At 43.7% G+C, this 23,521-nt stretch overlaps 1 protein-coding gene across 2 annotated transcripts in view; it reads left to right on the forward strand.

Annotated features, from left to right (window-relative positions):
- The window catches only part of LOC126417407 (protein kinase C, brain isozyme-like), a 181,469-nt gene that overhangs the window by 33,263 nt on the left and 124,685 nt on the right, over positions 1-23,521 (forward strand). For both annotated transcript variants that reach the window (XM_050085115.1, XM_050085116.1), the window contains exon 2: positions 14,196-14,278. The gene's annotated coding sequence lies outside the window, so the exon portion shown is untranslated. The remainder of the gene's footprint in view (positions 1-14,195; positions 14,279-23,521) is intronic.

Here is a 23,521-nt window from a genome sequence, read left to right on the forward strand (position 1 = left end):
CCCGCGACGGCGCGTGAAAATACGACAATACGCAAACTGAAGCTAGATAATAAAAATCATTCCAGAATTAACACTTCACATGAAATGTTTTCATGGTTCCGCGTATCTCTAGTAACTTAATACGGCACCCGAGGCTGTTTGTAGCAGATACACTGATGCGACGCGACTACCGACACAGATGGCGTATCATTCAGCGTCTGGAGAGAACTGGGGCCTCGCCTTCCTCGCACAGCGTCATTATATATAAAGCCGCGGTGCGGACGGCGAAGGGAACGCCTGATCTTTTCGGCTCTCTCGACTAGCCGCTGGGCTAGTAACGCACCACTTCAAGTTACATAATAATTTATAGCTTCTTTTGCTTATGGCCGATGAAGCTTTTAATTTAAACGTGCATTCAGCACGCAGGTAAGTATTGATAATAAAATTTTGACGTGGCTAAGTTAAATACTTTGGGCGAGAGAATTAATTAAATTACACTGCACGCAGTAGATGAGCTCTGAACTGCCCCTTTTGAGATCCGCTATCGCTATAATTTTATAGGTATTCAAAAGAAACTTTTCACATCTTCATAGTCATAGCGGACCTCCAACCTATTTAAATCTAAACATCCTAGCCTTATTTATTAGCCTACTTAATCTATCTTGCTTCCTTCAGTTTTGAGATGAAAACCACAAAATCATGAATTTCCACTAAAGTCTTAATTTGTGAAATCCAAAGTACTGTTATTATTAAATCATTATGAAAGATCAATCTAAATATAAATTTTGAAGTCTCTAGCTCTTTTCTGTTGCGCCAATGATTTTTTCAGAAAAACGTCCAAATTTCGAAAATGACTTAAGTTATCGAACTGATATTCAACACACATTAATTTAGTATTATTCCTGACATGCTAGAAAAGTTTTAGGTCATTTGCTTAATTTTTAAGGTATTGCGCAACATTTATGACATCAGAGCTAGTTACAGCAGACTGGCTTGCAGACAATGGAAACTGATGTGAATTTACTATAGTGTGAGTAGGCTGCTTCCCTACAAGGTGGCGCAGTGGTTAGACACTGGACTCGCATTCGGGAGGACGACGGTTCAATCCCGCGTCCGGCCATCCTGATTTACGTTTTCCGTGATTTCCCTAAATCGCTCCAGGCAAATGCCGGGATGGTTCCTCTGAAAGGGCTCGGCCGACTTCCTTCCCCATCCTTCCCTAATCCGATGACACCGTGACCACGCTGTCTGGTCTCCTTCCCCCAAACAACCAAACCAAACCAGAGTGAACAGTATTGAGCATATCTGGGATGCCTTGCAACGTGTATGCAGAAGAGATCTCCACCCCCGCTCGTACTCTTGCGGATTTATGAACAGCCTTGCAGGATTCATGGTGTCAATTCCCTTCAGCTATACTTCAGCCATTAGTAGAGACCATGGCACGTCGTTTTTCGGCACTTCTACATGCTCACTGGGGCCCTACACGATATTAGGCAGGGGTGCCTGTTTCTTTGGCTCTTCAATGTGTAATATTCAGTTGACTGACTGACACACACTAACACATTTTGCACTTGTCTCAATACTACGTTGCCATAGTCATATAAATTAGTCTATGAAAGAATGCTGAAGTGCTGATTATTAGTAAAGGGCAGGACAAGGATCCAACGATACTTAAATCCTAGAGTCGAGTTTGTTGTTGTTAATATACAGGTGGAGTCAAAAGCGGCTTTACAACTTTGGAATAATATATAAATTTATTGAGGTAACTTACAAAACCTGTAGATGTGTCATTTTGTAGCAAACAACCTCAAGTTTGATTCACGTAGTGCAGCAGTACCCATTCCGCTTCTAGGAGCGCCAGTGTAATGCAAAGTTAATGTGGCTGCTTTCAAAATGGCTCTGAGCACTATGGGACTCAACTGCTGTGGTCATAAGTCCCCTAGAACTTAGAACTAGTTAAACCTAACTAATTTAAGGACAGCACACAACACCCAGCCATCACGAGGCAGAGAAAATCCCTGACCCCGCCGGGAATCGAACCCGGGAACCCGGGCGTGGGTGTGGCTGCTTTCACTGTTGCGGAGTGTGAACGGTGTGTGTTTTGTTTTGATGAAACGAACTCGGCAACAACTGTTCGGTGTAAATTTCGCATCGAATACGCTAAAAAAAACCTGCTAGCAGACCTACGGTTTATTCCTGGCACACGAACTTTGTTGAGAAGGGTTGTTCACTGCGACGTGATACAGCACCAGGTCGCTCGCGTATTGATGATCATGTCGGACGGATTAGGGAGATCTTTGCCCGCATTCCACTAAAATCAACGAGTCTCGCTGCACTGGCATTCCACAAAAGACTGTTTGGTGAGTCCTGCGTAGACATTTGCATTTGAAACCATATAAATTCACAATGGCACAGCAAATTAGTGATGCACGTAAGGTTGCTCGTGGGGAATTCTGTGCGAAAACGTTGCATCGGATAGAGGACGACGAAAGGGTCGTAAACAAAGTAATCTTCAGCGATGACTCAACATGTCATATCAGTGGCATGGTTAACACCCACAACTGAGAATATGGAACAGCCAAAATCCACATGCAACACTGGAAACGTTCGTGACAGCCTCAAAGTTAATGTATTTTGTGCCCTTAGCAAACTGAAAGTGAAGGGCCCTTTCCTCTTCATGGAGAAAACTATCAGTTGTATTGTGTATCTAGATATGCTTGAAAACTTTTTTAATTCCACAATCGATCGATGAAGATAACTGAGATGGGGTAGTTTATTACCAGCAAGACCGTTCACCACCACATTGCTCCGTGGAAGCTCGAGGATTCCTCAATAATCGCTTCCCAAGTAGGTGGATTGGCTATGACTACCTCCCTACACAGACTTTGTCTGTGGTTTCATTAAAGACCGTGTGTATGTTACTCCCCTATCATACAGTTTAGCCGACCTGAAAAATCGAATCTACGCTGCCGCTACAGAAGTTCCGCCCGATTTACTGCAACGAGTGCGGGAAGAAACTGATTACCGGTGGGATGTTCACCGCATCACAATCGAACCAAAATGACACTTGACACTTTTATATGGAACTTGAGGTTGTTTGCTACAAAATAACACATCTACCGATTCTGTAAGTTATCTCAATAAATTTCTATATCATTCCAAAGTTGTAAAGTCCATTTTTGACTCACCCTGTATTAGAAAAACCAGTATGCAGGAGGTGACAAGATCATAAGTTGCTACACGGGATGACTCTCACCAGTACAGATTTAGAAGAGGCAAGACAACTGAAGATGCAATTAATGAGGCGACCTCACTGGCGGCAGACGCTCATTCTACTTACACTCTAGCGATAATGATAGATACAACTAGCGCTTTCGATAATTTACTCTGGCCTTAGCGAGTTTGAGTGTGCAGAGGTGCTGCACAACTGCCTGAGAAGCTATTGCCGCTGGAGACAAGCATCTTTAATATGCCCAGGAAAGTAAATGTCGAAGACCTTATCAAAAGACCGTCTGCAGGGATCATTGTGTGATCCAGAGTTTTGAATGTAAGATTTACAGCCCGTACTACAGAAGTTATATGAGAGCCGTATTGTAAGCAGTCTGCTAGCATTTGGAGATAATATGTTCTTCGGTAATTCCAGAGTGGTAGAAGGCAAATGCAATGCAACGTTCAATGAACTAGAAGGATGGAGTCGAAGTGTCAAATTGTGATGAGCACTTCACAAAACTACGTACCTGCTGCTGAAAGGGGACCTAGCAAGGAGCCTTAAAGTAATATTTAATGATATAACGATCAGAAGAAGCGTAATAACGAGATATCCAGTACTTCTGAACGAATGTCGTAATTTTGCACATCGTATAGAGGAGGCTCGCAGAAAAGGTATACGTGATGTACAAAATTGTGACTATCGCAAATAAACAATTTCTGCTTCCATTGAAAACAATCTAAGCATACCACCAATCTGTATTAACATCAGTCGTAAATGCCGGGATGGTTCCTTTGAAAGGGCACGGCCGTCTTCCTTCCCCGTCCTTCCCTAATCCCATGAGACCGATGACCTTGCTGTCTGGTCTCTTCCCCCAACAACCAAACCAAACCAACCATCAGTCGTAGGATATGGTGTGAGTGTTTGAGTTCATAGATTGCACCTTGCGAAGCCAGCATCATTAGTCAGAAGATTTCAACGAGGAGTGCTCCTACGGTACTACTCCGAATGACGCACTCTCAGTAGTTCTAGGAATATGCTCCTTGAACTTTGAAATCGTAAAACTGGAAGCCCTTTATTGGTTAAATAAAGACATTCAAATGGAATTACGAAGGATACTTGGAACTGAGGCCTATGCGAAGAAGTTAATGCAAGATCGATATTCTAACTGTGGCGAAATGAATGGGATACTTCACGCGCGGGCAGGAGAACCTGCGAATTTCTTCCTATATCAAGGAAGTGACTGATACATTAGTTCACCCGTCATGGCCCTTATCTACGTAATCTGTACAAACGTGGAAGACAACTTAATGATAGTTGCGCCAGTGGCAGTGTGGGCGCTCCAGAGCACACATTCTCGAAATCTGGCAGAAAATCCAAAGAGATTCTGGTCATACATAAAGTACACCAGTGGCAAGACGCAATCAGTACCTCCACTGCGCGATAACAACGGTGAACTCACTAATGACAGTGCCACTAAAGCAGAGTTATTAAACACGGCTTTCTGAAACTCCTTCACCAAAGAAGACAAAGTAAATATTCCTGAATTCCAATCGGGAACAACTGCCAAGATGAGAAACATAGAAGAAGATATCCTCGGAGTAACGAAGCAGCTTAAATCACTTAATAAAGGCAAGGCCTCCGGTACAGATTGTATACCAGTCAGGTTCTTTCAGAGTATGCTGATAAAATACCTCCATATTTAGCAATTATATACAACCACTCACTCACAGAAAGATCCGTACCTAAAGACTGGAAAATTGCTCAAGTCACACCAATACCCATAAAGGGAAGTAGGAGTAATCCGCTGAATTACAGGCCTGTATCACTAACGTCGATTTGCAGTAGGGTTTTCGAACATATACTGTATTCGAACATTATGAAGTACCACGAAGAAAACTATTTATTGACACATAGTCAGCACGGTTTCAGAAAATATCGTTCTTGTGAAACAAAACTAGCTCTTTATACTCATGAAGTAGTAAGTGCTATCGACAGGGGATGTCAAATTGATTCCATATTTTTAGATTTCCAGAAAGCTTTCGACACCGCGCCTCACAAGCGTCTTCTAACCAAATTGGTTGCCTACGGAGTATCGCCTCAGTTGTGCGACTGGATTCGTGATTTCCAGTTAGAAAGCTCATAGTTCGTAGTAATAGACGGAAAGTCATCGAGTAAAACAGAAGTAATATCCGGCGTTCGCAAAGGAAGTGTTATAGGCCCTCTATTGTTCCTGATCTATATTAACGACATGGGAGAGAATTTGAGTGGCCGTTTTAGATTGTTTGCAGATGATGCCGTCATTTACCGTCTTGTAAAGTCATTAGATGATCAAAACGACTTGCAAAATGATTTAGATATGATATCTGAATGGCGCGAAAAGTGGCAATTGACCGTGCATAAGTAAAAGTGTGAAGTTATTCACTTGAATACTAAAAGAAATCAGCTAAATTTCGATTACGCGATAAGTCACACAAATCTGAAGGCTGTAGATTCAAGTAAATACTTAGGGATTACAATTACAAATAACCTAAACTGGAACGATCACATAGATAATATTGTGGGTAGAGCAAACCAAAACGACGATTCATTGGCAGAACACTTAGAAGGTGCAACAGGTCTACTAAAGAGATTGCTTACACCATTCTTGTCAGCGCTATTCTGGAGTATTGCTGTGCGGTGTGGGATCCGCATCAGGAGGGACTGACGGATGACATCGAAAAAGTTCAAAGGAGGGCAGCTCGTTTTGTATTATCATGAAATACGGGAGATAGTGTCACAGACATGATACGTCGATAGGAGTGGCAATCATTAAAACAAAGACTTTTTCGTTGCGACGGGATCTTCTCATGAAATTTCAGTCACCAGTTTTCTCCTCCGATTGCGAAAACATTCTGTTGGCACCCACCTACATAGCGAGAAATGATCATCACGCTAAAATAAGAGAAATCGGGACTCGCACAGAAAAATTTAAGTGCTCGTTTTTCCCGCGTGCCGTTCGAGAGTGGAACGGTAGAGAGAGAGCTTGAAGGTGGTTCATTGAACCCTCTACCAGGAACTTTATTGTGGATAGCAGAGTAATCACGTAGATGTAGATGTAGATTGTCAATATCCGCAGAGAAATCGAGCCAGCCTATCGAAGGAGCCGGTCCATCAATAGCAACCTTCCCATGTATGATACCAAGTGAAAGAAAGATACTCAGTGATCTACAAATACGCAGCGCATAAGCTCCCTAAGCAGCAATGTGGAGCGAATCGACCTGGCGCGTCTTGGACGACACTGCAGCCACAGTATCCAGGAAGGTCAAGGAAGACTTCACGAGGCATTCAACCCCACGTCAGCATGCTGCCAACCCGGCTACACGAGATTTCTCTACATATGGAAAGAGGTCAGATGCAATTTGCACAACTGCGGTTGGCAACCAACCAGTGAAATGCTTGTTCAAGAATTGAGATTAGATTGGTGCTAGTGATAAAGGAAGTGTGGGTTCCAACACGCTACAATCTCTTGTTGTAGTGGAAACGCTGGTGACGTGCTGCCCCACGCCAAAGGGATCCAGCAGGCGATACGCTTATATGAGGGCGGATCGAGTAGCCGTGACGATCATCTGCACCCTGATAATTGTACAAAAGCAGAGCAGAATCTGTAGTACAAACGATAGTATTAGTAGCTGGCTGAAGGAAGGAAGGAAAGATGGAAGGAAGGAAGAGTAGGGACTAACGTCCCATCGGCATCGAGGTCATTAGAGACAGGGTAATTTGTTAAGAGGTTAGGTTAGTGTTTTTTTTAACGTCCCGTCGACAACGAGGTCATTAGAGACGGAGCACAAGCTCGGGTTAGGTAAGGATGGGGAAGGAAACCGGCCGTGCCCTTTTTCAGAGTAACCATCCCGGCATTTGCCCGAAACGATTTAGGGAAATCACGGAAAACCTGAATCAGGATGGCTGGAGAGGGATTGAACCGCCGTTCTCCCGAATGCGAGTCCAGTGTGCTAACCACTGCGCCACCTCGCTCGGTCAATTTGTTAAAGAGGTTTTACTGTAGTTTAGTAGTGACAGAAAGCAATTGTATTGTCAGTATTTTGTAGTATTAACATTTGTTTTTGATAAATACCATGAATAAATGAATTAATATACATGCTTATTACGATCCACGAAAATGTGAATTATATGGCCTGTTTTAGCTTCCCGGATAACAGGCTGTAATTGTGAAGTGTAAAAAAATAGATGAGTAAATAAATATATCCTGGCGGATCCTTGAGAGACAATAATATCGTGCAAGATTTTTGATTGTGCAATATTATTGACCGTCTATGGGTAAGATTGACGGCTGTGCAGCGTATGTTGAACAACATACCGACGCCGCTACCGAGACTGGATTTTAATTACACCAGTCCGGCCGCTGTGGTCGAGCGGTTCTAGGTGCTTCAGTCCGGAACCGCGCTGCTGCTACGGTCGCAGGTTAGAATCCTGCCTCGGGCATAGATGTGTGTGATGTCCTTAGGTTAGTCAGGTTTAAGTAGTCCTAGGTCTAGGGGACTTAGGATCTCAGATGTTAAGTCCCACAGTGCTTAGAGCCATTTGAACTATAATTACGCCAACTGGTTCTGCTAATGTATGTAGTCTCTGGATAGTACCGCATATATTTGACTGCTCAATCCCACCTGCCAGACCGTTAATGTCGCGCAATTTGTTGTAAACCGAATTGTGGAAATTGCTACAAAAATCTGCTGAACGTACGTTCAAAAATGGTTCAAATGGCTCTGAGCATTGTGGGACTTAACTTCTGAGGTCATCAGTCCCCTAGAACTTAGAACTACTTAAACCTAACTAACCTAAGGACATCACACACATTCATGTCCGAGGCAGGATTCGAACCTGCGACCGTAGCGGTCGCGCGACTCCGAACGTACGTTCATTTTAGGATAATTGGAAGTAGATAGGGATTTGTCAGCTTCGTTGTTGCGTAAAATTTAATGCATGGTGTAACTGTCAGACGAAAACCGAGGAATAGGCTGTCATCAGTTGACGAAATACAGGGAAATATATCCGGAAACGAGTAAGACACAGTAAGTAAAAAAGTTAAATTCGTTGCGGAGTATTTACGGGATGCGAACGAAAAGCGAAGCTGGAGCTGATCTACTGGAACAAAAACACGTTGGTAATTCTGATACCACCAACGTTTTGCAAAGTCGAGAGATACCTTCTAATTTAAATCTAACCACAATTTGAAGATGATAATAATAATAATAATAATAATAATAATAATAATAATAATGGCGTGTGACGAGGGCCTCCCGTCGGGTAGACCGCTCGCCTGGTGCAAAACGCATGTATACATCTTTCATTGTATTTATGTAATATTTAAAGCTTTCTGTAGTAGCTGTGCACACTTCCATCAGTATTAGGTTTTTTGACTTCGGAATTTTAGGTCTTCAGTAGAAATTATTGTAGCCAAACAACATAACGTGACTGTCAGGCTCTGAGCTGCAGAAGCGGAGTCTGGCAGCAGAGTGGTCTTTTTCGTAATTATTAATGTGACCATTTGCAGAGGTACATCAAATGAGCAAGCGTCCATCCTCAGAAAATTCCAATAACCCTTTGGTCCTCTTTATCATAAAGTCAGTAAATTTTGATGTTAAGGTTTCCCTCTTTTCTTAGACCATTCATTCATTCATCCATCTACGCTTCCTCTTTTCTTTCCGGCCCAGGGACCAAGTAGACCTAATAGGTAGCGTCCCTATCCGCCATGTTTGTACCTCCGACATTTGACATGTAATTTGCGCAATACCACTTCGCTGTCTGGATCCCGAATTCAGTAAATAGCACTACATTATTGACACTCTAGAGGCCGCTTTTCGGTTTGATGTTGTTGACACGAGCAAAATACGCTACGCCACGCTCACCCGCAAGGATAAGGGCCCTACAAGCGCTCCAACAAGCAACAGACCGACAAATTTCGTGGAAACTTACGCACATCCCGACCGAATTTACTCAGGGATTACAGCGCCGCCCTTTTCCTCTCGCTGGTTGCTTATTGTGCATTGAGGTTGTATTTGACGAGATGCAGCTTGTTTTTACACAGAAACAGAAACTGGCATTTGCCATGGACGGCTTAGAGGTAACAAGGCTGAAAATGCTGAGGGAAAACTGTAGGTAAATGCAAAGAAAGAAATTCACTCACGTTCTGTTACTTAAGGAGCTGGGAGCTATGATTTTCGTAATTATGTACTAATGAATGACTCATACTTTTCGGAGCTGCTGAACATCATCAAATCATTCTTAACGAAAAAGAATAGCCATGAAAGTGGCTGTAAGCTGCGAGGAGACACCGTTAGCTATAGTACGGTTTCTAACCACTGAGGACCTCAAATTCAGTACAGCTATATCCCCACGATTATTAGTTAAAATGCTTCCAGAAACATGCAACACGATTTATAGTTGCTGAGTAAATACATCGTGGTAAAGCAAAATAAATAAATCAAATGATATTCATGTAAACTTTTTTATTTATGTAGCATAAAAGATGTCCCCTGTAAGTTTAAGAAACTCATTTCAAACCAGAAGAAGAGAGGTTACAAATGTTGATGCGTACATTATCTAATAAATAGAACAATAGATACATAGAAAATGAAGCATTTAGCAACTGTTAGGAGCATAAAAAAAGAACAAGAGACAGTCCTACACTTCGCCCTTATCATCTCGAGGATTAGATATAAACTGTATTTTTTAAATATTTCTAGTTATGAAACAAATATGTTTTGTTAATAAAGTCTACCTACGGTCTATGTTTCGGTTACCGAAGAACAGAAGGCAACGGACTTTTATTCATAAAATATACAGTATATCTTTGCTCTCTCTACGTGCCACATTAAACCATTACGGATTTGTTAAAAATGAAACAGTTGCTTCGTTTGTTATGTCTCTATTGCTATACTCCCGACGTATCCCACAAACAACTACCGTCTTTAAATTTCTCCAGAAACTCTGTCATTAAAGTTTCGTCCGCCTCGCGCTGTATCATGTACACTCCTGGAAATGGAAAAAAGAACACATTGACACCGGTGTGTCAGACCCACCATACTTGCTCCGGACACTGCGAGAGGGCTGCACAAGCAATGATCACACGCACGGCACAGCGGACACACCAGGAACCGCGGTGTTGGCCGTCGAATGGCGCTAGCTGCGCAGCATTTGTGCACCGCCGCCGTCAGTGTCAGCCAGTTTGCCGTGGCATACGGAGCTCCATCGCAGTCTTTAACATTGGTAGCATGCCGCGACAGCGTGGACGTGAACCGTATGTGCAGTTGACGGACTTTGAGCGAGGGCGTATAGTGGGCATGCGGGAGGCCGGGTGGACGTACCGCCGAATTGCTCAACACGTGGGGCGTGAGATCTCCACAGTACATCGATGTTGTCGCCAGTGGTCGGCGGAAGGTGCACGTGCCCGTCGACCTGGGACCGGACCGCAGCGACGCACGGATGCACGCCAAGACCGTAGGATCCTACGCAGTGCCGTAGGGGACCGCACCGCCACTTCCCAGCAAATTAGGGACACTGTTGCTCCTGGGGTATCGGCGAGGACCATTCGCAACCGTCTCCATGAAGCTGGGCTACGGTCCCGCACACCGTTAGGCCGTCTTCCGCTCACGCCCGAACATCGTGCAGCCCGCCTCCAGTGGTGTCGCGACAGGCGTGAATGGAGGGACGAATGGAGACGTGTCGTCTTCAGCGATGAGAGTCGCTTCTGCCTTGGTGCCAATGATGGTCGTATGCGTGTTTGGCGCCGTGCAGGTGAGCGCCACAATCAGGACTGCATACGACCGAGGCACACAGGGCCAACACCCGGAATCATGGTGTGGGGAGCGATCTCCTACACTGGCCGTACACCACTGGTGATCGTCGAGGGGACACTGAATAGTGCACGGTACATCCAAACCGTCATCGAACCCATCGTTCTACCATTCCTAGACCGGCAAGGGAACTTGCTGTTCCAACAGGACAATGCACGTCCGCATGTATCCCGTGCCACCCAACGTGCTCTAGAAGGTGTAAGTCAACTACCCTGGCCAGCAGGATCTCCGGAACTGTCCCCCATTGAGCATGTTTGGGACTGGATGAAGCGTCGTCTCACGCGGTCTGCACGTACAGCACGAACGCTGGTCCAACTGAGGCGCCAGGTGGAAATGGCATGGCAAGCCGTTCCACAGGGCTACATCCAGCATCTCTACGATCGTCTCCATGGGAGAATAGCAGCCTGCATTGCTGCGAAAGGTGGATATACACTGTACTAGTGCCGACATTGTGCATGCTCTGTTGCCTGTGTCTATGTGCCTGTGGTTCTGTCAGTGTGATCATGTGATGTATCTGACCCCAGGAATGTGTCAATAAAGTTTCCCCTTCCTGGGACAATGAATTCACGGTGTTCTTATTTCAATTTCCAGGAGTGTATATTAGAATAGCATTTAATCCCGTGGTGACAAAAGACGATCTTTTGTCGAGCGGTTGGCGCGACAGCATTGTATGCGGCACGGTTTGTTGGCTGAAGTCATGGTCTAGAGAGGGGGGAGGGGGGGCAGGTGTTCGTACCCAACAAACCGCCTGACAATAAAAGTTGGTCTGTCAGTCGACGCGTCTCTAGGCTCTTAATTGCAACTGTGTTCAAACCGCAGGCACACGGCGCGCATTCCAATGTTGAGCGCTGAGTGTGCCGAGTTTCTGTCATTATAGCTTGGAATCAGTATGTTAGGAAGTCTTTTCGAACATTCAGAGCAATATAGAGTATGTCGGATATTCTGAACGGAAGATGGAAGAACGCCAGCTGCGTCACCCGACGCCATTTCTGTTCAGTACAGAGTCGCAAGACACCGTAATTATTGACTTTCAGTTGAAGCCCAGATGAATATGTGCCGTTTCTAAGCACCATCAAATTACGAATATCTCTAAAATCTGTTGTTAACTGTACTATTTGTTGTAATAAAATGACGGGAAACGCCATATTGGTGGTTAAAGAATTATTGTAACTTCCGTATTACGAAGTATGCCGTTTCAAGGCAACGGCACGTTGAGGATCCATCAAAAACGCATTGTTCTTAATAGAATTTGTTATTATTAAATGTAAGTTAATAACATATCTACGATTAAAGCTTTTAGGAGATGGTAGGACACAAAGTATGGTTGTAATTAATCTACGGTTGGCGTAGCGCAATGAGTAGACACAGAATTGCTACTTACCAGGTGATATATTGGTGGTTCGCTACTCACTGCAAAAAATTTTTTTACTAACCTTCGCGTTTTGTAATAGGTGCAGATATTTTATTTTTAGTTTAATAGAAGTATATTCTATGATATTCGATGTTATGTAAATGTAAGTGCGCTCTTTCCAAGGAGTTAATTTCTTCGTTTGGCTTTATCTACAAGACAACTTGGGCTACTTGCAGTGCGATATTTTACGCTTTCTTGTATCAATTTTTGTATTTAATGTGTTGTAAATTAAGAATGATCTTAGAGGTTTACTGAAAAGAGAGAATGGTGAAATCAGTGACCTTGTGTGGAGAACTGTTATAAATTTATATCGCGCTATTTATAATTGAACTTTTATACGCCGATGTTCTTATTGGCCGATACTTTCCTTTTCGCCTTACAGCATTGTTGATGGATGTTGAGGTTTTTACTTATGTGTACTACAGACAGAAAAACATGACCAGCATATGGACAAGGGAGGAAATGTTCGTTTTAGTAGAGCTAACGTAGGTATTTTACGCCTGTCAGTTTGGCAAACAGTGTGATTTGCTAGCCTCAGATACAGCCGACAACTGCCGCTGGAGCGCGCTGCGATCGCATGTACCACGTTGAGGCTCACATACCACAAACGGAAGTCTCATCGTTTCTGAACATTCAGCAAGATATTGTTGAACTCGGCAGGCTCATCGCTGACGTTCGAACGCTGTTCCTCTGATGTGACTTACTTTGTCAGCCACATGAAACATACGTAATTTACTCATATTACAAGAACTTTATTTCAGTGCATTTAGTAAAATTTCATGATTGTATTCCCACCTAAGCGGTGGGAGAAATCTGGCGTTATTATTCGGAAATCTGTGAGAATTGAAGTTCGAATCAGACCTGAAGGCGTGCTCAGATAGCCTAACGGTTGAGACTGGCACTAATTTTCAGTAATTACAACATATTCATTACATTGTAGGTTCAACATATCCGAAGTTTGCACTGATAAAATTTCATAGCACTGTATGTTCTTTGGTTTCATCCCCTATCAGGCAACTCGTTTCATTGCATTTGAGTGTATTTAATTTAGTTCGGTCACAGGTTTATTTGGATGGCGAGAGAGCGTAACAGAAATACTTGAATATTAAAACTGGTCGACGTTTTATGTAAGAAGGTGTACATCTCCGCTTAGAAAATTTCAAGCGCAGTAACTACCAACATTCCTTAGTCCACCAAGTATGTGTCCCATAGGGATCGTACAGATAAATTGGGAAGGTAACTGTTCTCACAAAGGCGTTCAGTCATTTTCTGACGCTACATCCGTCTGCAGAACAGGAAGAAACCTTCATATATAGTACCGTAAACTGTACCTTTCGCCACACACTTCCCAGTGACTCACAGAGAATAGACCTTGTTGCACAGGAACACCCAGGATATTCTGGCACCATTATATGTTTGTTCTGCACGTCATACAGTTCACCTGTTGAGTGTGTGTATGTGTGTGTGTGTTTTGAACGTCAGACAGATTGTTGTGATTATTTTGTATTTTATTTCAGCCATATCAAGTTTGCGCCAATTCTTTCCTCGGGAGTTTGACGTTTCCTTCTTCCTTTCGCACAATTCTGTAACGTGTGCATTATAGTTGCTTTGGAATGAGAGAAGACGGGTATTATTTTATATACTGGTGTCCACGATGGCAAACCATGCGGTAGCAGCGCTCGTATGTGTTCAAACGCATGTGGTCTGTGTCGTGTGGTTATTCATGTTGTATTGTTTGTTCCAGTATGCAGCTTCGTGGTCCACAAGCGATGTCACGAATATGTCTCGTTTACCTGCCCCGGAGCCGACAAAGGAGCAGATTCAGACGTAAGTATCCGAAAAGCAGGCCTGTGCATTTGCTGCACTCAATAGCGCAGCTTGTTCAGTAATATGATATTTGCGCAGTTTTAATTACATAAAAGTTTACTACATTATAGACTCAGTGACTTCGAAAGTTTCAAGGTATGTTCTGTTTACATTGTGTGATAATTTGAAACGTACGCTTCTTTTACAGTTCCGGTTTTATATGGTTCACGCTTGTATCGGAATAGTAAATTACCAGAAATAGTGTAGAAAATTCTCACTATACTAGTTTTTACTCATAGCTACACAGGTCACACACCTGAAGTAGACAAGATAGTAACAGATCTGCATGAGAAAAAATATTGGCATTTCTAGATTTCGTTCTTTAAAATTGACGTGGAGGCGGATAAAGCAGTTGTTGGACATATGCTCCAATACTGAAGACGGCGAGATTTGAGACAATACGCTAATAGTAAGCGTTAGAACTAATAATGAGGATAGTAGCATAACCTAACGAACAATGTGTGTCGACAGATAGCAAAGTTTATTGGATGATAGGACAATTTTCCATCGGTTGGCTGTTGGCTGGTTTTTGTTTGGATCATGCTTCCTCTTAAGTTTTTTTCTCAGACTCATTTGTGTTTGCAGCAGGACGGCGATTCGAGATACTATGTCCACAGTGTGTTTCAGTAAGGATTTTGTAACTTTCAAAAACTCGTTTCGCTACCTTTCAGGATAACTACATGTTAGCGAAAGTTTGCTTGGCATAAATTTCGGCTTAACGATAAATGAGACAAAGACAAAGAATGAACACTCCGCGCGGCCAGTAGTTCAACAAATCGGCATTTTGCGTCCTTTTCAATGATGCGAGGCGTCGAGTATAGTGGCGTCCCAGTGAGGAATTGAAGCCACAGTTTGTGGAGGGTGCAGTTCAGATAAGAGATGCTCCTGTGATGTTTTGGGAGTAGCTTAAGCAACATGTCGTGGGTCCATAGATTAGCGTTACCGTGAACATGAGCCAGGATACCATTTCAACATTGCCCATGACCAAGTGTAATCTTTGCATACGCTTGGGGTATTTGAATCACTACCAAATCATGCATCAATTAGTAGTTGTCATAACAGCTCCCTTTTCCATAAAGTGACAATTTTTCGTCTATCAGATTTCGTCTTAGTTACGGTATTGAGCCAGTTTCAGTTTTAGAACATGTACATGGTCAAAGCAAAAGTTATTGACTAAGGAAGGGCTCATTCTGCGCAGACAACTGACACTGTCTGTGCTCGCTACATAGCGGTCGTAAACGCACTACAAAAAGCTCTCCACCCCTGGCAATAGGCCAGGCGGCAGCCAACACCACTTTCACCCTTTTCAGTCTCCTCTACCCTGACTCACATTTGTTCATAGCGGATGAAAATGACCCGCCACAAAGCAAAACTTACTGCGTTCATACAGGGTGTTTCAAAAATGACCGGTATATTTGAAACGGCAATAGAAACTAAACGAGCAGCGATAGAAATACACCGTTTGTTGCAATATGCTTGGGACAACAGTACATTTTCAGGCAGACAAACTTTCGAAATTACAGTAGTTACAATTGTCAACAACAGATGGCGCTGCGGTCTGGGAAACTCTATAGTACGATATTTTCCACATATCCACCATGCGTACCAATAATATGGCGTAGTCTCTGAATGAAATTACCCGAAACCTTTGACAACGTGTCTGGCGGAATGGCTTCACATGCAGATGAGATGTACTGCTTCAGCTGTTCAATTGTTTCTGGATTCTGGCGGTACACCTGGTCTTTCACGTGTCCCCACAGAAAGAAGTCACGAGGCCAATCCACGCCGCCTCCTGTATGTTTCGGATAGCCCAAAGCAATCACACGATCATCGAAATATTCATTCAGGAAATTAAAGACGTCGGCCGTGCGATGTGGCCGGGCACCATCTTGCATAAACCACGAGGTGTTCGCAGTGTCGTCTAAGGCAGTTTGTACCGCCACAAATTCACGAAGAATGTCAAGATAGCGAGATGCAGTAATCGTTTCGGATCTGAAAAATGGGCCAATGATTCCTTTGGAAGAAATGGCGGCCCAGACCAGTACTTTTTGAGGATGCAGGGACGATGGGACTGCAACATGGGGCTTTTCGGTTCCCCATATGCGCCAGTTCTGTTTATTGACGAAGCCGTCCAGGTAAAAATAAGCTTCGTCAGTAAACCAAATGCTGCCCACATGCATATCGCCGTCATCAATCCTGTGCACTATATCGTTAGCGAATGTCACTCGTGCAGCAATGGTAGCGGCGCTGAGGGGTTGCCGCGTTTGAATTTTGTATGGATAGAGATGTAAACTCTGGCGCATGAGACGATACGTGGACGTTGACGTCATTTGGACCGCAGCTGCAACACGGCGAACGGAAACCCGAGGCCGCTGTTGGATCACCTGCTGCACTAGATGCGCGTTGCCCTCTGTGGTTGCCATACGCGGTCGCCCTACCTTTCCAGCACGTTCATCCGTCACGTTCCCAGTCCGTTGAAATTTTTCAAACAGATCCGTTATTGTATCGCTTTTCGTCCTTTGGTTACATTAAACCTCCGTTGAAAACTTCGTCTTGTTGCAACAACACTGTGTTCTAGGCGGTGGAATTCCAACACCAGAAAAATCCTCTGTTCTGAGGAATAAACCATGTTGTCCACAGCACACTTGCACGTTGTGAACAGCACACGCTTACAGCAGAAAGACGACGTACAGAATGGCGCACCCACAGACTGCGTTGTCTTCTATATCTTTCACATCACTTGCAGCGCCATTTGTTGTTGAAAATTGTAACTACTGTAATTTCGAAAGTTTGTCCGCCTGAAAATGTACTGTTGTCCCAAGCATATTGCAACAAACGGTGTATTTCTATCGCTGTTCGTTTAGTTTTTATTGCCGTTTCAAATATACCGGTCATTTTTGAAACACCCCGTACCACTACTTTACTACACGAAACTGAGCTTTGAACACAGGTCTTCGGCCCGCAGCGTCTAATGGCAACTCTCGACTTCGTGGTAGAAGCAGAGAATACGTATACAGTGCCTAGCAAAAAAAGTAAAGCACTCCGAAGACATTACGCATACACAACACCAGTGGGCATGTAAAGGATTAAAGTTGCAATTCTCTGTGAGAGGTAAATCGGTCACCTCTGTGCTTCAGTGTCGTTCATGTACAATGTTTTACCAGGCCTGGTAGCACCTATTGGGTGATTTCAGCTGCCCCTACATATGGGTATTACGCAACCTGCAACGCCTTGAAATACTACGCGCATCCTTTTACAACTTTATCGTGATTATACTGCGGACACTTCCGTCTTGCAAAATGACAACAGCTTGTTCACATGTCTGTACGCCCACGTTACTGGTTCGTCGAACACTCGGGCACACATCGCACCTTGAGTGGCTCTCTAAATCGCTCTGTCTTAATCATGTAGAAAATGGCGGTGACTGGTTGGAACAGTGGATGAAACGTGGCTTCAGCTTTGCATCGCACACCTGAAGAAACTTTTGGACTATTTCGTCACAGAATAAAGAGGCAATTATCTAGGTTAAAGACGGTGTTAGTGTCATGTTTCCTGGGGTGACTAATTTTTTGTCTGGTGTGCTTATCTGTCTTATGCATCTGCGCAATATTCATCAATGCATTTTTGTTTCTAGCATCTTCCGATGCAGAATTTGTTGATATACGGAATGTTTCCTGATTTCTATTACCGAGGGCACTTAGTAGATACAGATTTAAAAGGGAACCCACGTGCGGAAATGTTCTGCTTGGTTATAAAATATGTTTCTAGAATGAATGTAAAAAATGAGAGAGCTAGTAGAGCGGGTCGTAACAAGCAACTTGCATATAGCGTCCCGTGTTCGCATCCTTTAGCATTCGGCGTCATTTAACAGCGTTGCGCGTCGCCGGGTAGGTAGGCATACAGCCCGCCATCCGAGTGGACATGGTGGCTGCCCTGCAGGGCAACGATTTCAACTTCTTTGTGACACGAAGGTAAAAGAAAGGTTAGGTTGACGTTTCATGACCTTTATTTGACAACAAAAACTGGTCAGTTACAAAAACTGGTCAGAATTACGTCCTCCTGCTCGAATGAACGCCATGCAACGACGCCTGAGTGATTGTCGCACCCTTTCAAACTCCCCTTCATCCGTCTCGATAGGGTGTTGTAACCAAGGAATTTCACGTGTCCCCAGACGAGAAAAATCAAGTCGAGGGAAACGTGCAGGCCATGCCACCGGCCCAACGGGCCCTATCAAATTCTCACCTAATGTCTCATCCGAATGATTTCGCACCGCATGAGCGAAGTGCGCAGATGCACCTTGTTGTTGGTACCACATGCTTTGTCGCATGTTCAGTGGGACATATTCCAATAACTCTGGAAATGTTTCCCTTCTACATCTAAATCTACATGGATACTCTGCAAATCACATTCAAGTGCCTGGCAGAGGTTTCATCGAACCACCTTCACAATTCTCTGTTATTCCAATCTCGTATAGCGCGCGGAAAGAATGAACGCCTGTATCTTTTTATAAGAGCTCTGATATCCCTTATTTTATCGTGGTGATCGTTCCTCCTTATGTAGGTCGGTGTCAACAAAATATTTTCGCATTCGGAGAAGAAAGTTGGTGATTGGAATTTTGTGAGAAGATCCCGTAGCAACGAAAAACGCCTTTCTCCAGCCCAAATCCTGTATCATTTCTGTGACACTCTCTCCCATATTTCGCGATAATACAAAACTTGCTGCTTTTCTTTGAACTTTTTCGGTGTACTCCGTCAGTCCTGTCTGGTAAGGATCCACACCCAGAAGTATTCTGAAAGAAGACGGACGAGCGTAGTGTAGGCAGTTTCCTTAGTAGGTCTGTTACATTTTCTAAGTGTGCTGCCAATAAAACGCAGTCTTTGGTTAGCCTTCCCCACAACATTATCTATGTGTTCCTTCCAATTTAAGTTGTCCGTAATTGTAATACCTAGGTATTTAGTTGAATTTACGGCTTTTAGATTAGACTGATTTATCGTGTAACCGAAGTTTAACGAGTTCCTTTTAGCACTCATGTGGATGACCTCACACTTTCAGTTATTATGACTTTATTAGTCGATAAACGACAGCGTCATCTGCAAACGACCTAAGACGGCCGCTCAGATTGTCTCCCAAATCGTTTATATAGATAAGGAACAGCAAAGGGCCTATAACACTACCTTGGGGAGCGCCAGAAATCACTTCTGTTTTACTCGATGACTTTCCGTCAGTTACTACGAACTGTGACCATTCTGGCAGGAAATCACAAATCCAGTCACATAACAGACACGATATTCCATAAACACGCAATTTCACTACGAGCCGTTTTGTGGTACAGTGTTAAAAGCCTTCCGGTAATCCAGAAATACGAAATCGATGTGAAATCCCGTGTCAATAGCACTCAATACTTCGTGTGAATAAAGAGCTAGTTGTGTTTCACAGGAACGATGTTTTCTAAACCCATGTTTAGAAGATTAAATATCTGATATCGTACAGTGGCCAGAGGAGCATGTATGAACCACTCAGATTATCGCCTACCAAAACGGTCGAGACACCGACAGCAAAGCGCTCTTGGTGATCACGAGCAAAGGCGGTGTGCGGATTATCCTGTGCCTTCACGTGTTGACGGTGTCTGTTGAACACATCTTCCTTGTAAAGGATGCCTCATCTATAAAAAGGTACAAAGTATCGAAATTCAGGTTGAAGGGCACACTTCTGCAAAAACAACTGGCAGAAGTCAGCGAGACGAGGAAAATATTCTGGGTTAAAGGCTTGAACATTCAAAACCCATCAGACCTTGGAATGACTAACAGCCATTTCTCGAGCAGTGCTCCGCGAGCTTGTTGAGGGCGTGTATTGAAATAGTGTTAACGCCTCCTCGTCGAACTCTGGTGCACGCACTGTGCGTTGATAACCACATCGTGCGCCATTACGATACGTTGTCAGCGCAGAACTCGCCTCAAGTGCGCCTGTCTCTCTTAGGGACCCGTGGATGGTGCGAATCTGGTACTCAACGATTCGGAAACCGCTAAACGTACAACTGTTGAGCAGGAAGAGCATTTCCATCCACCGCCCCGTAAGCATAGTGCTTGTCTGCCCTTTTCTTCCAAGAAAAGCGCTCCACTTACCGTCCACTCTGCACGGAACCAAACACGAGAGTCGTTTCTTGACATACTGACCCAGGGCAAGACAGACTCTGTAGCGTTTACAGATGCCGTCCTATGTGCGACATCGTATCGAGGAGGCATTTGCACTGCCAAACGCATCGCGTTCACGTCCCAGCAAATGCCGTGGTGTTGTCCCACCCGGAATACCTGCTACCATTTCGGCTAGGGTGGCGGGGAATGTATGCCTACGTCCTCGGCGGCGCGCGACGCTGTTAAATGATGCCTAGCGCTGAACGCAAAGAGCTACCGACATGAACTGTATGTAAAGTTGCTTGTTATGAGCAACTCTACCAGCCCTGTGCTTTTTTAAATTCATTTTGGAAACACCCTGTAGAATAAGTTTAAAGATAGGATCACTTCCAAATGTCCCCGTTCAATGTACGGACACAGGCTGAGAAGAGGGCACCGTCGTCAGTCCCTGTTGTAACCATGACATCACATACCATTTTTATCCGACTACAAAACGGCTGCGAGAATCTGGTACTTCCGCTACTAGTAGGTTTGACTGTGGTGTTACAGGGACTCGCCACGCTATGGACTGTGGAGAAGACACACTTCGTCATGTAGAAGAGAACCCGACGAAGACTGCTCGCATCATTGCACATGCCATTGGCTCCAGTAAAGCACAGCGGACAGAGCTCGCTGTCTCCATCGTGTGTGTTTCGTAAAGTGACTGATTTAAGTGATTCGGTGTTCAAACTTCTTTTACATCCAAACGGTACATTTCCCAACATGAGTTCCTAATTAAAACGTTATCTACAAAGTCCCCTCTACAACCTCTAGAAGCCTGTAATAGGAATTGTGAAACGTATGTATTGTTGTGGACATAGCCTTCCCATAGGATGAAAGAGACGCTGATTATGCGTCGGTAGGAATCTGAAAGATGTACCGGGAAGAATTATCCTATTCTGCCAACTACTTTCAACTGAATTGTTGCCACTGAACTATATGGGGTGATTCCGTGCAGATATAACAAACTTTCAGGGTGGTCTAGAGGTAGCATCTTAATTAGTTAGTAATCAAAACGTCATGGATCTCGGGTTCGAAACCAGACACTGTTTAAATTTTCAATAAAATCATGAGCAATAGCGGATAAGAAGTCACCCTCGCTCTGCCAACGGCCTTTCCAAAGAGGGCGGAGGAGCGGGCAGAGGTTCCAGGCTACTCTATTGCCCTTGTGGTGGGAAATCTGCCCCCAAAAAAGGCGGAAGGATCAGCTTTGATTAACTTCATGTGGATGCAGAAGGCAATGGAAACCACTGCTTTAAAGACAGACAGTGCGTATCCACAGGACTTGTGGCCTATAATTGGAAAGTGTCATGATGGTCTCTCCATTGGAAAAAGTTTTCGGATAAGTCCCCCATTCTAATCTATGGGAGGGGACTGCGAAGAGAGAGGTGCCCATGAGAAAAAGATTGAATAACCAACGAAGTCAGAGCATGGAATTTCAGAAGTTTAAACTTAGTAGGAAAACTAGAAAACCTGAAAAGAGAAATACTAAGGCTTAATCTAAATATAGCAGAGAGACACTGAAGTGAAACGGAGAGAGGATAAGAATTTCTGGTCAGACGACTGTAGGTAATATCAACAGTAGCAGAAAAAGGTATAACGGGAGTAGAATTCGTTATGAATGGGAAAGTACGGCAGAGAGTGAGCTACTGCGAACAGTTCAGTGATATGGTTTCTCCCATCAAATTAGACAGTAAACAAACGCCGACAACGATAGTTCAGATATACAGAGCGACGTCGCAAGCAGAAGGTGAAGGAACAGAGAAAGTATATGAGGGTTTTGAACGGTTATTCAGTAATAAAGTGAGATTGAAAATCTAATAATCATGGGGAATTAATACGCGTTTGTAGAGGAGGGAATAGAAGAAACTGTTGCTGGAGACTGTGGGCAAGGCAGTAGGAATGAGAGAGGAGAGAGACTAATTGAGATCTTGAATAAGTTTAAGACGGTATCAGCGAATACACTGTGCAAGAATCGGAGGAGGAGGAGGAGGAGGAGGAGGAGGAGGAGGAGGTGGTGGTGGTGGTGGTGGTGGTGGTGGTGGTGGAGCTATACTTGGAGATGGGAGAAAATTCCAGCTGGATTAAACCAATGACACCGAGATTCCGAAATCAGATAATGGATTGTGAGGCGTACCCAAGAAGCATATATAGACGTAAAGCACAATTTAGTAATGATAAAGAGTAGACTGAAGTTCAAGAGAATCGTCCAGAAGAATCAGTGTGGAAGGAATTGGAATAGTGAAGTACTGAGGAATAATGACATTCGTTTGAAGTTCGCCAAGGATATGGATACTGCGATAAGGAATATCACAGTAGGCAGTTCAGTTGAAGGGGAGTGGACATCTCTAAAAAGGGCAGTCGCAGATGATTGACAGTCAGACATGGGAACGTGGGAGGTAACTGCAAAGAAAGCTTGGGTAACATAAGAAATACTTCAGTTCAGGACAGAAATAAGAGCAGCATGGGTCATAATATCTATATTTCATTGCAGATCTGGATTTCAGCTGAGAGCAGCTGTCGACAGTGCTATAAATACAAAAATAGCACAGGATTCAGACACTGATAAAGTACACAAACCGAGAAACATGTCACAGTTGTACACAATGCCAACACAAAAATTGCATGCCGTGATAGGTAGTCATGTAGACTCAGCATAGTTATAGGACACAAAGTAGAATATAACTTTGGCATGTACAAGCATCAGTCAAACTGAGGCTGCTGTTTACACATCCATACAGCTAACCTCGGTTTACGTGATGTTGGATGGCCAACGCCGTCTATTTCCATTACCCGTATATGAAAAAAATGGGTTAAGGTAAAATTTACACATAATAATAAAATGAATTCACATAATAATTATAGCAAAATACATTTTTTCCAAGTGGCATGTAAATTAAAATACGAGTGGCGGCAAATGTGGCAATACATTGAGTCCATTATAGTGAAGTACATTAAAGTGTATTAAAAAACTTTACTTCATAAAATGATGATGAATGAACACAATTGTTAAGAAGCTTAATAATTTACACAA

Source organism: Schistocerca serialis, chromosome 1 (genome assembly GCF_023864345.2).
Source record: "Schistocerca serialis cubense isolate TAMUIC-IGC-003099 chromosome 1, iqSchSeri2.2, whole genome shotgun sequence".
In the NCBI taxonomy this organism is placed as follows: Eukaryota; Metazoa; Arthropoda; class Insecta; order Orthoptera; family Acrididae; genus Schistocerca; species Schistocerca serialis.